Source organism: Antechinus flavipes, chromosome 2 (assembly GCF_016432865.1).
Source record: "Antechinus flavipes isolate AdamAnt ecotype Samford, QLD, Australia chromosome 2, AdamAnt_v2, whole genome shotgun sequence".
Lineage (NCBI taxonomy): Eukaryota > Metazoa > Chordata > Mammalia > Dasyuromorphia > Dasyuridae > Antechinus > Antechinus flavipes.
In genome coordinates this window covers 53,942,944-53,953,420 of record NC_067399.1, presented here as the reverse complement: position 1 = coordinate 53,953,420, position 10,477 = coordinate 53,942,944, and positions in this window count along the sequence as shown.

The following is a 10,477-nucleotide window of genomic DNA, read 5'->3' as shown; positions in this document are numbered from 1 at the left end:
AAGTTACCAGACTCTGAAACCAGGAAGACAGGAAGACTCATCTTTTTAACTTCAAATCTGGCATCAGAAACATACTAGCTATGTGACTTCTGGCAAGTTACTTAATCCTGCCTGTCTCAGTCTCATCTGTAAAATGGATCTAACATCAATCTCCCAAAGCTGTGAGGATAATGGAGATTTGCATTCTGTAAACCTTAAAGTACTATGTTGATGCTAGTTGTCATTAATCTATATGGGATGTTTTTTCAACTGTCAAATGAGATGCCATAATATGAATAAATGATCTCTGAGTTCTCTGCCATCTTTAAATATATGATCTTACAATAATGTCCACTTGTCTGGAAAAAAAATTTTTAGATCAAAATTATATTCTGGAGACTGTCTTCATGGGCATCAGAGGGAAGATAGTTTTTTCTTTGTGCTATGAAACTTTGATAGATCTAAGAGTCCCTCAGAGGTGTATACCACAACCCCTCCATTATATCTCAAAATTTTGCAGCATTCTTATCAATCAGCAAGCATTTATTAAGCGCCTACTAAATATGAGGCTTGGTGCCAGGCACTAAGAATACAAAGACCATACAATGAAACAATACCTGGCCCCAAATAGCTGACATCCTATCAAGGGAAATGTACATAAACAAATACAAAATATTTGGAGAATAGGTTCAGAACCTGAAGAACATATTTATACTAAATTAAACACTTCTTTACTAAGACTTCATGAACTGATGCCAAGTGAAGTGAGCGCTACCCAGGGAACACTGTATACAGTAACAAGATTACGTATTGATCAGCTATGACAGATTTAGCTTTTCTCCACAATGTGGTGATCCAAAACAATTCCAATAGACTTGGGATGGAAAATACTATCCACATCTAAAAAAAAGAACTATGGAGACTGAATGCAAATTGAAGGATAAATGTTTTTGTTTTTTTCTTTCATAACACAAGAAATAGCTTTAAATAATTATACATATATAATCTGTATCAGATTGCTTGCTGTCTTGGGAAAGTAAGAGGGGGAGAAAAAAATTAGAACTCCAAATCTTACAAAAGTGAATGTTGAAAATATCTTTACATGGAATTGGAAAAAAAATACTATTAAGTGAAAAAAAATTCATTACTCTCTCTGATGAGGCAATGACTAATCATGGCTCCTGAAGGCTGAGACTGCCTGTTTACTATCTGCTTCCTAAGGACTGGAGGCATAGCATAAGATGTAAGTTCCAGACATGACCAAGTTATTAATTGGGTTGTCTTAATTTTTATTTGACTAAATAATATTGACTAATTCCTAAATATTGGTTATTTTCTTATAAAGGAGTACTTTTATTTTGAGAAAGCAGGGAAGACTTATGATTCAAAAGGAAAGAAAAAATATTTTTAAAATACACAGCAGCAAGCAGGAGGAAGTGTTGAGATGCGACGAGTTGGGTAACAATGCTATTACTGTGTTGAACTTATGATATGCTTTTTAATACAAGCAACATGAAACTTACTCACAGTCTCACAAACCTCTTATTTTTTTCAATTCTTCTTTATAAACAGAACTGTTTGTTGAATTTTTTTCATTTAAAAATCAAATTTTAAAAAAGATAAATTTGGAAAGGCACTAGCCACTTAGGGAACAAGGAAAGGTTTCATGCAAGTGTATCATAAGCAGTCTTTTTTAAAGACTTTTTTCTAAGAAAAAAGAAGGTGAGGAAATGCATTTCAGGCAAGAAAGGCAGCAAGTGAATTTGTCAAAAGGGGTGACAAGGTGGCCTGTTCGAATGAATTGTAGAATACAAGGAGGAAAATAAAGCATTAAGACTGAAAAGGTCAGTTGGAGTCAGTTTATAAAAGGCACATCCAATCATTAAGGCACTGAGAGAGTCATCAGTGTTTTGTGGAGGAGGATGCCGTGGTAAAACCTACACTTGAGGAAAGTCACTTTGGCAGCTGTTTGGAAAACGGAGAATGGGAGCTGGAAGGCAAAACCATCAATGGTTGAGGATTTATCCAATGTGCTGGAAGGCCTTCCTCTGGATCTTTTATTCTTCAAATTAATCAATACTTCTCTAGGGCCTTCCAGCTACAGTCCATTATGCTCACTTACACAAATAGCACCCCTTCCATTTCCGATCATACAAGTCTCTAATAATATTTTAATGACATTCATTTTTGAATCTAGACTAGTCGTGTCTCCACTCCTCTGCAGAAAGCACTCCCGTCTTTCCTAGACTTTCTCTACAATGTCCCAGTACCATCTACATTTATCTTTTCTCTCCCTATCCTTGCTTTCAACTCCTTTTTTATGTGCTGTTCTCCTCTATTAGTGTATGAGCTCTTTGAGGGCAGGGACTGTCTTTTTCTGTGGTATTTCTCTCTTCAGAGCTTAGCATAGTATGTGGCAAATACTAAGCACTTGATAAGTGCTTGTTGGCTGGACCTTTCACATAGAAGTCATCACTGGTAAATATTCTACAACCTTCTTTCCTTTGTCCTCTGGGTCACTGGTCATTTGGATCCTTCTAATATCCTAGTCTCCCATTATTTTCAGCTATAGAGCATCATTAGGGAAAGCTGGAGTCCAAAAAATGGGGTATTGTTACATCCATCAGTTTAAGATCAATAGGAAGTACTAAGTGTTTTCCCAAATGCAGACCAGCCTAAAGGCTATATTCATGCTAGCTGTGTTATAGCACAGGGGGGAAACTCTGTTTTGGAAATGGGAAGTTGCCAAGTGAAACCTAATTTAGTTACTTACTACCTGTGTCACCTTAGGTAACTCAAAGTAGATAAATGATGCAAGTGGTTTAGAGTGGTTAGAACAAGTGGTTAGAGCACTGGGTCTAGAATTCAAATCCAGCCTCAGACACTTATTAGTTGTAAGACATTATGCAATATACTTAACCTCTGTCTCTTTCATCACCTATATAAAAAAAATAGGACTGTTATGAACATAACATTTGCAGAATGCTTGGTAAACCTTAACATATTACATAAATGCGTGCTAATAATTACTAAACCTCACTGGACCTCAGTTTTTTCCTCTTTTTAACAGAGGGGATTAGAATAAAGGACCCTTGTACTCATGAATCTTAGCTCTAGTGGATCCTACAAAATGGGGAAGACTTTGGATATGAGGTGACAGATTGTATCTTCTGTTTGCTGATGACCTGTATCAAATATGGAAAGAAATCAAGAGATTAGAAGGATCTTGCTGTAAAGTCCTCCCCTCCCTTTACAGCTGAGAAATTTGAGGTCCAAAGCAGTTGTGACACCCAAGTTCCCACAGTTAATAAAGGTCTCAGGCCAGGTTTAAATTAAGGTTTTCTTGACTCCATGCCCAATGCCTTCTCTGCTGTGCCATGCTGTTTAAACTTCTCCCTGAAAGTTGGCCATAAGATGATGAGTTTTAACTTGGCCAAGGAAATCCACAAAATAGACAAAAATATCAGGACAATCTCTACCATGAATGGCACTTGATGTGAATACTATCAGCTGCAGTATTGAATGAAATAAAAAAGTATGGTCTCTGAGCAAATCATTCCAGATGTAGTATAAGAAATAATTTTTAAATGAAAATTAAGTTAATAAATAAACTTTATAATTATAGCAAACATTAAAAATAACTGGACATAGCTTTGGCTCTCAAGTTGGGTCTCAGGTGAATTCCTGCCTCATTCATTCATCAGTGTCTTTGTGGAGTGTGTATGTGTTTTTTTCCTCCTTACATTAAGCTGGGAAGTTGCTTGTTCAATTAAAGAACAGCCTTGGGTTCAGGATCCCCAGAAATGACTAGAAAGAAAGGAAAAATGTCAAATCATGTGCTTCTAATATTCCACTTTGCATATCCCTGATCTTTTGTTTAGCTAGATGTCATTCTAATGAATTCTTTCAGGAAAATATGGTGATCACACCTTTTTTCCTCCAAACTATAAATAATTCTTTATCTAAGAGGACATTTTAAAAAGTGAGATCACCACTCTAAAATCCCTATGCTTAACCAAAGCTCTTTTATGATTGTTATGAAGACAAGATGGGATCACTGCAAGAGACAATTAGTGATTTGGAAACTTTTAACAGCAGTTTACAAGTTCAAGATTTCATCAGAGTCACTACCCACAATCTCTTTTCTCCAGGGATGGGGGAATTAAGCTTAATCACACAGTGTCAGGCACAGAACATTACAATGACTCAAAAACATGTATCACTCAGATTCTTCTGCTATTTTGACATGTTCCATGTTATAGGCCCATATGGGTAGCACAGGATTCAAACATAGACCCATATACAAAGATTCATCCATTCAATAGCCAGGGAATATTTCAGCATCATGGGACACTCAAACACCCCTCCCAAAGTATTGGAAGCCAGGACCATGTAGAATAGACACAAAGGGGATGTGGAAGAGGCACTAGACCATTAAAACCAAGCCACCACACCTTCTAGTTTTGCCTGGTTGTGCCCTCATTATCTCTCCTACATATTGCTCAGTGAATGTCACCCAAGATCAAACTCTTAAGTGTCTATATATCAGCAGTGACCCTACCAACCTCTAAATCTGGACCAATTAGCAGAATTTCTGAAAATGTGACCCCACATCACTCTCTTGCCATTCAATAAACTCCAGCAGCTCCCTATTATCACCACCACCTGGAGCATCTTCATCATCTTGTTCAGTTGTTCAGTCATGTTCTGCTCTTTCCATGGACCACAGCACACCAGGTCCTGCTCACCTTCACTATCTCAAAGTCTGTCCAAGCTCCTATTAGTTGCTTTCACAGCACTATCTATCACGTCATCCTCTGCCTTCCCCTTTTCTTTTTGTCTTCAATCTTTCCCAGCATCGGAATCTTTTCCAATTAGTCTTGTCTTCTCATTTTGTGGCCAAAGTCTTTAAGCTTCAGCTTCATAGTAATTCTAATTTCCTTATACTCCAGTTCTCACAGGCATACATTGCTATTGGAAAAACCATAGCTTTCACTATCTGGTCTTTGTTGGAAACGTGACGTATTTGTTTTTTAATATGCTGTCCATATTTGCCATAGCTTTCCTTCCAAGGAGCAAGCTTTTGTAAATCTTAGTTACAGTCACTTTATGCAGTCATCCTGGAACCTGAAAATATAACATCTGACACTGCTTCCATTTCTTCTCCCTCTATTTTCCAGGAAGCGATGGAACCAATTGCTAAAATCTTAGATTTTAGAATCTTCAGGCCAGATTTTATTTCTTCCTCTTTCACTGTATCAAGAGGCTTTGTAAATCTCCATCACTGCATGCATTTATATAATTTATAGTATATATATATATATATATATATATATATATATATATATATACACATATATAATCACCTACTATATATCAAAGCACTAAGTGTTTTACAATTATCTCATTTAATCCTCACAGCAATCCTGAACAGTAGGTGCCATTATTATCCTCATTTTAGAGTTGAGGAAACTGAGGTAGGCAGAGGTGAGTGGTTGACTTGGGGTCACCCAGCTAATGAGTGTCTCAATCTGGACTTGAATCCAAGACTTCCTAACTCCTGTGCTCTCTTCCCTGTATCACTGAGCTGCCTAAATAAAAATAAAATTCAAGTCCAAGCTAAAATCCCTCATCCTACAGGAAGTCTTTCCCGATCCTCCTTAATATTAGGACCTTCCCTCTCTTAATAATCTCCAATTTGCCCCATCCGTATCTTGTTGCTATATGTTGTCTCCCCAACTAAATTTGATCAAAAGGGATATTTTTTGCCTTTCTTTGTAATCTCTGCACTTAGCACCACGCTTGGCACATCACTAGGTTAAAGTTAGTATGTCTGACTGACAGATCAGACTAAAACAAGCTCAGAATGTTCTGCCACTAGTCAGACACAAATAGTCCCATGAACACTTGGGGTAGCTTCTCACATTTCTTCTGGGCTAATTCAATTCTGCTTTGCTCATAGAACACACCACCTTCTCTAATGAGGGCATACCATGGTGGGTGATCTTGTGCCAGTGTCTCCCATTTCATATAATCAATTCTAAAATTCTTGAGAGGGTCCTTATATTGCTTTTTCTGACCATCACATGAGTGCTTGCCTTGTATGAGTTTTCCATAAGATAGTCTTTTTGGCAAGAGTACATTTGGCTTTTGATCAATGTGGTTGTGCTCTCTGTAGTAGAGTCAGAAGGCTTGGCAGTTTAGTTGGAGAAAGGACCTCAGTGTCTGGTACCTTCTCCTGCCAAGTAATCTTCAGCATCTACCTGAGATAATTCAAATGGAAATAATTCAGTTTTCTGACAAGGCACTGGTATATTATCCAGATTTCAAAGGCATACGACAATGAGATCAGTCCAATGGCTTGATAGACCTTGAGTTTGGTAGTCAATACCTCTCTTCTCCCACACTTTCCTTGGGAGCATCGCAAACACTGCATTAGCTCTGACAGTGTGTGTGTCAATCTCATTATCAATGTAGGCATACCAGGAGAATATACTGCCAAGATAACTGAACTTAGAGCATTCAAAACTTCTCCATTTGCTGGACCCAATGGTTCTATGGATGATGTGGTGCTGGATGATGGAATACCTGTGTTTTCTTGGTGTTAATTATTAGGCCCAAATTAGCAGCAGAGAATTGATCCGTATTTAGCTGCATCTCCACTTCAGAAGTTATATTGAATGCACAATCATCTACAAACAAAAAATCATGCACCAACACTCCCTCTAAAGTGCTTTGATTTTTCAAGTTGAAGAAATACCACCTCTGTGTGGTAGTTGACTTTGCTGTCACGTTCATCCTCATTGAAGGCATTTGACAACATGGCTGAAAATATTATGCTAAAAGGCATGAGAGCGAGTACAAAGCCTTGTTGCATTCTGGGAACCCAAGAGCATTATGTGTGATCCAGAACCCAGGCAAGCTTGCCAAAAAGATCCTACAATTAAGGGGGATCAGGAAAGCTACTCTTCATCTCTCATCCAAATCCTTACCCCTCATCCCCCATCTTGTACTCTTATCCCCAGGGTGTAAAGTGTGTTCAGAGAAGACTAATATCTCTGAGGGCTACAAAGTCCTTTTCATGACTACCTTCCACCTTTGGTGTCAACCTGATTTACCCATCATGCCAAATGTAGTCACAGAGAGTTGGATACAAATGAACAACAAAGCAACAAAATGGACGAGAGGTCAAGAACCAAGAGTGTTGCCAAATTCTGCGCATTGACTTACAAAATCTTAGGTGGGGACAGAAACTTAGTGGACATCTAGTCAAATTCATGGCCCTGAGAAAGACTCTCCTTTGCAACATATCTAAGGAGTAGTTAACCATATGCTACTTACTCAGTTATCTTAAGTGGAGAGCTCACTACTTCGCAAAGTAACTCTGTCCTCTTTGAGACAGGTAAAATTCTTAGGAAGTTTTTTTCTCAAATCAAATTGAAAGATGCCTCTCTATAAATTCTACCTACTGATGCTAGTTTTCTCTTTAGGATCAAGTAGAACAAATTGAATCCCTCCCCTATGTGTCCATTAGTAAATTTGAATACAGCTTTCTGTCTAACCTAAGCTATCTCTTCTCCTGGCTAAATAAATATCACTATTTTCTTCAACCAGCCCTTGAATGAATTCCCCAGACTATAGCATCATCAAAGGACCTTATGAGTCATTCAATCCAATTTCGTTATTTTAAAAATTAAAAAAAAAATACTGAGGCCCAGAGACATTAAGAAAGTCATCTATTGGTGAAATATTTCATCCCTTCAGTGGTAATCGGCAGAACTAAAATCTGAACCAAGAACTGCTAGCACTTGCCCCGATCCTGTAGCTTTTCTACCATGATACCCCAGCTCTCCTGCATAGTCTAGACTTTCTGTAGTTTGTCAATGCTGTGCCTAACTGTGACTTGTGGGATTGAACACTAGTTCAGTTGAGTTTTGACCAGGATAGAGCCCAAATTCTACCCCATCTATTATTCCAGATAGCTTGCTTCTCTCAATGTAAACAATGTAAAATGTTTTTTCTCTATATATTAAACCAATATCTACCCCTCCCTCTCCAAGGATGACCACTTTAGGAAAAACCCCAGCTTTGTTTCACATCACTCACATCTGGATTCTCTCCAGAATCTTCCTCCCCTTTCTCCTTCTGCATAGCCCCTTTATTCCTTTTTTGTCCCTGTACTTTTGTCTGATCCTATTAGAATGTAAGTTTCTTGAAGGCAAACATTAGTTTCTTTGTATTCATGTTAGTAAGCACTCATTTATCTATCTACTTCTCTAGTATCTGTCTATCTATCTCCTTACCTATCTATCAGCTATGTCTATCTATCCAACCATCTATCTATCCATCATCTATACTTATCTATCCAATCATCTATCTACCTATCTGTTATCTGTCTATCCATCTTCCTACCTTTCTATCTATCCAACCATCTATCTATCCATCTATCTATCATTTATCAATCTTTTGATCTTATTTGTCATTCTCATCCATTGCTTCTCATTTTGCTCTCAAGTGACAATTAAAACCAGTCTAATCTGTTTTCTCCAGATAGAGAAAGCAGGGTCCTTTTGCTGAGCAGCCTCTCCTTCCCCACACCAAATTCAGGAACAAACCAATTGCCAGTGATGGCTCACGCCCTCCTGAAGTTTGTAGGAGGATCCCTGGATAAGCTGGAGCCACGCACCGCACAGCTGAGGCCACCATGCGAATGGAGCCCAGGAGGATGCTTAAGACAAACACAGAGAAGCTCCTCTCCTCATTGGGCTGCTCATTAATCAGGTATGGATCATTGGAGGCCTCCTCCCGGAACTGGGACTGGAGCTTCAGCAGCATTTCTAGCTTTGAGCCTTCGGAACAGACCCGCCAGCAGCCATGGAAGTGGCACTCAGATGGAACTCCTGGAAATACAGTAGAAGCGTGGGATGGTAAGGCAGGGATCAAGGAAGAAGGATCATTATAATGCTGAAATCTCTACATCATCTGAAACATCTTCTCCAACAAACCAGTTTTTAAAATCCTTTTAAAATCTTCAGCTTGGATTTTTCTACCTTTTTTGGCATTCACAAATCATTTGGGATTTTTTCCATAAAACCAAAGAGCAAGATGGAGCATCAAAACATGTAATATTAGAACATAGAATGTCAGATTTGAAAGGGGACTTGGAACAAAAACTATCAAGGCTGGATGGGATTTTAGAGCCTTTTTCAGAGAAATAGATCTATGACCATACAAAGGGGTATTTCCCATCCCACCTCCATTCACCAATATAGCTTTGATCTCTCCCCAACCATGCACTATACATCACCTTCACCCATCATTGCCAAAGGCAAGAGAGGAAAGGCAAGGTGACTTCTCGGGATGCAGGAGATGTCTTTGAATCAACTACAGAGGTTACTTACTCCCTGTTGCCCAATCACTTACCTTGGATTCCTGAAGCAAGACCTTCCTGTCCCCTACTAGCCTGAAGGTAAAAAATAAAAAGTCATCAGATTCTCGAAAGGGAGAGGCTTCTGGAAAGGAGGAAACCAGCAAATAAAGTACCTCAAGCAGCTCCCTCTGAACCTCAGTTTATCATCTATAAAGGGACCTTTACCCTATTTCCCTCATAAGAATATTACAAGAAAAAATCAGATCATTTCAAAGCACTTTAGAAAATGCAAAGAGCAGAGGCAGCTAGTGGCGCAGCAGATAGAACACCAGCCCTGAAGTCAGGAGGATATGAGTTCAAATTTGACCTCAGACACTTAATACTTCCCAACTGTGTGATTCTGAGCAAGTCACTTAAACCCCAATTGCCTCAGCAAAAAGAAAAAGAAAATGCAAAGAACTATTAAAATGAAATTTATTATTGTTATAATTATTACTCAGATCTTGTCTCCTCTAGGAAGTTATTCCAGACAGACAATCATATTCCTCTTTTCCTACAACATTATCTGTACCACTTACTGGGTACCAATTATATCCTACCCTATATCATACTGTATGTAGCCAGTTTTCTTTTTTCCTAATGTACTCACAGCCTAGTTCCCCTGCTAGACTATATGTACCTGGAAGAGAGGGACCCTGCTTTGTATTTCTTTGCATTTCCTTGCTTAGCTTGCATAGTATTCATAAATTCTCAAATTCATAAATTTCTAGTCATCTATTTATTAAAAGGAAGTGTCTTTGGAGGAAAGTATTAAATCAAACAATAAGCATTTATTAAATGCCTACTATATGCTAGGCACTAGGGAAGCAAATGAACTAGTCTCTGCCCTCAAGGAATTACATTCTATAAGGGGAGATTGCATGCTATAAATAAAAATACTCAAAATAAAGATATGCAATGTAAATGGGGGAGGGAGAAGTACTAGCAGCTACAGAGAGAAGGAATCAGGATAGGTTATATACTAAGTGACATTTTAGAATTTTAAAGAAAATAAGAATTCTAAGAAATAGAGGCGCAGGAGAAATGAATTTCAGCATGGAGGACAAGTACAAAGGCAATATAAGATGT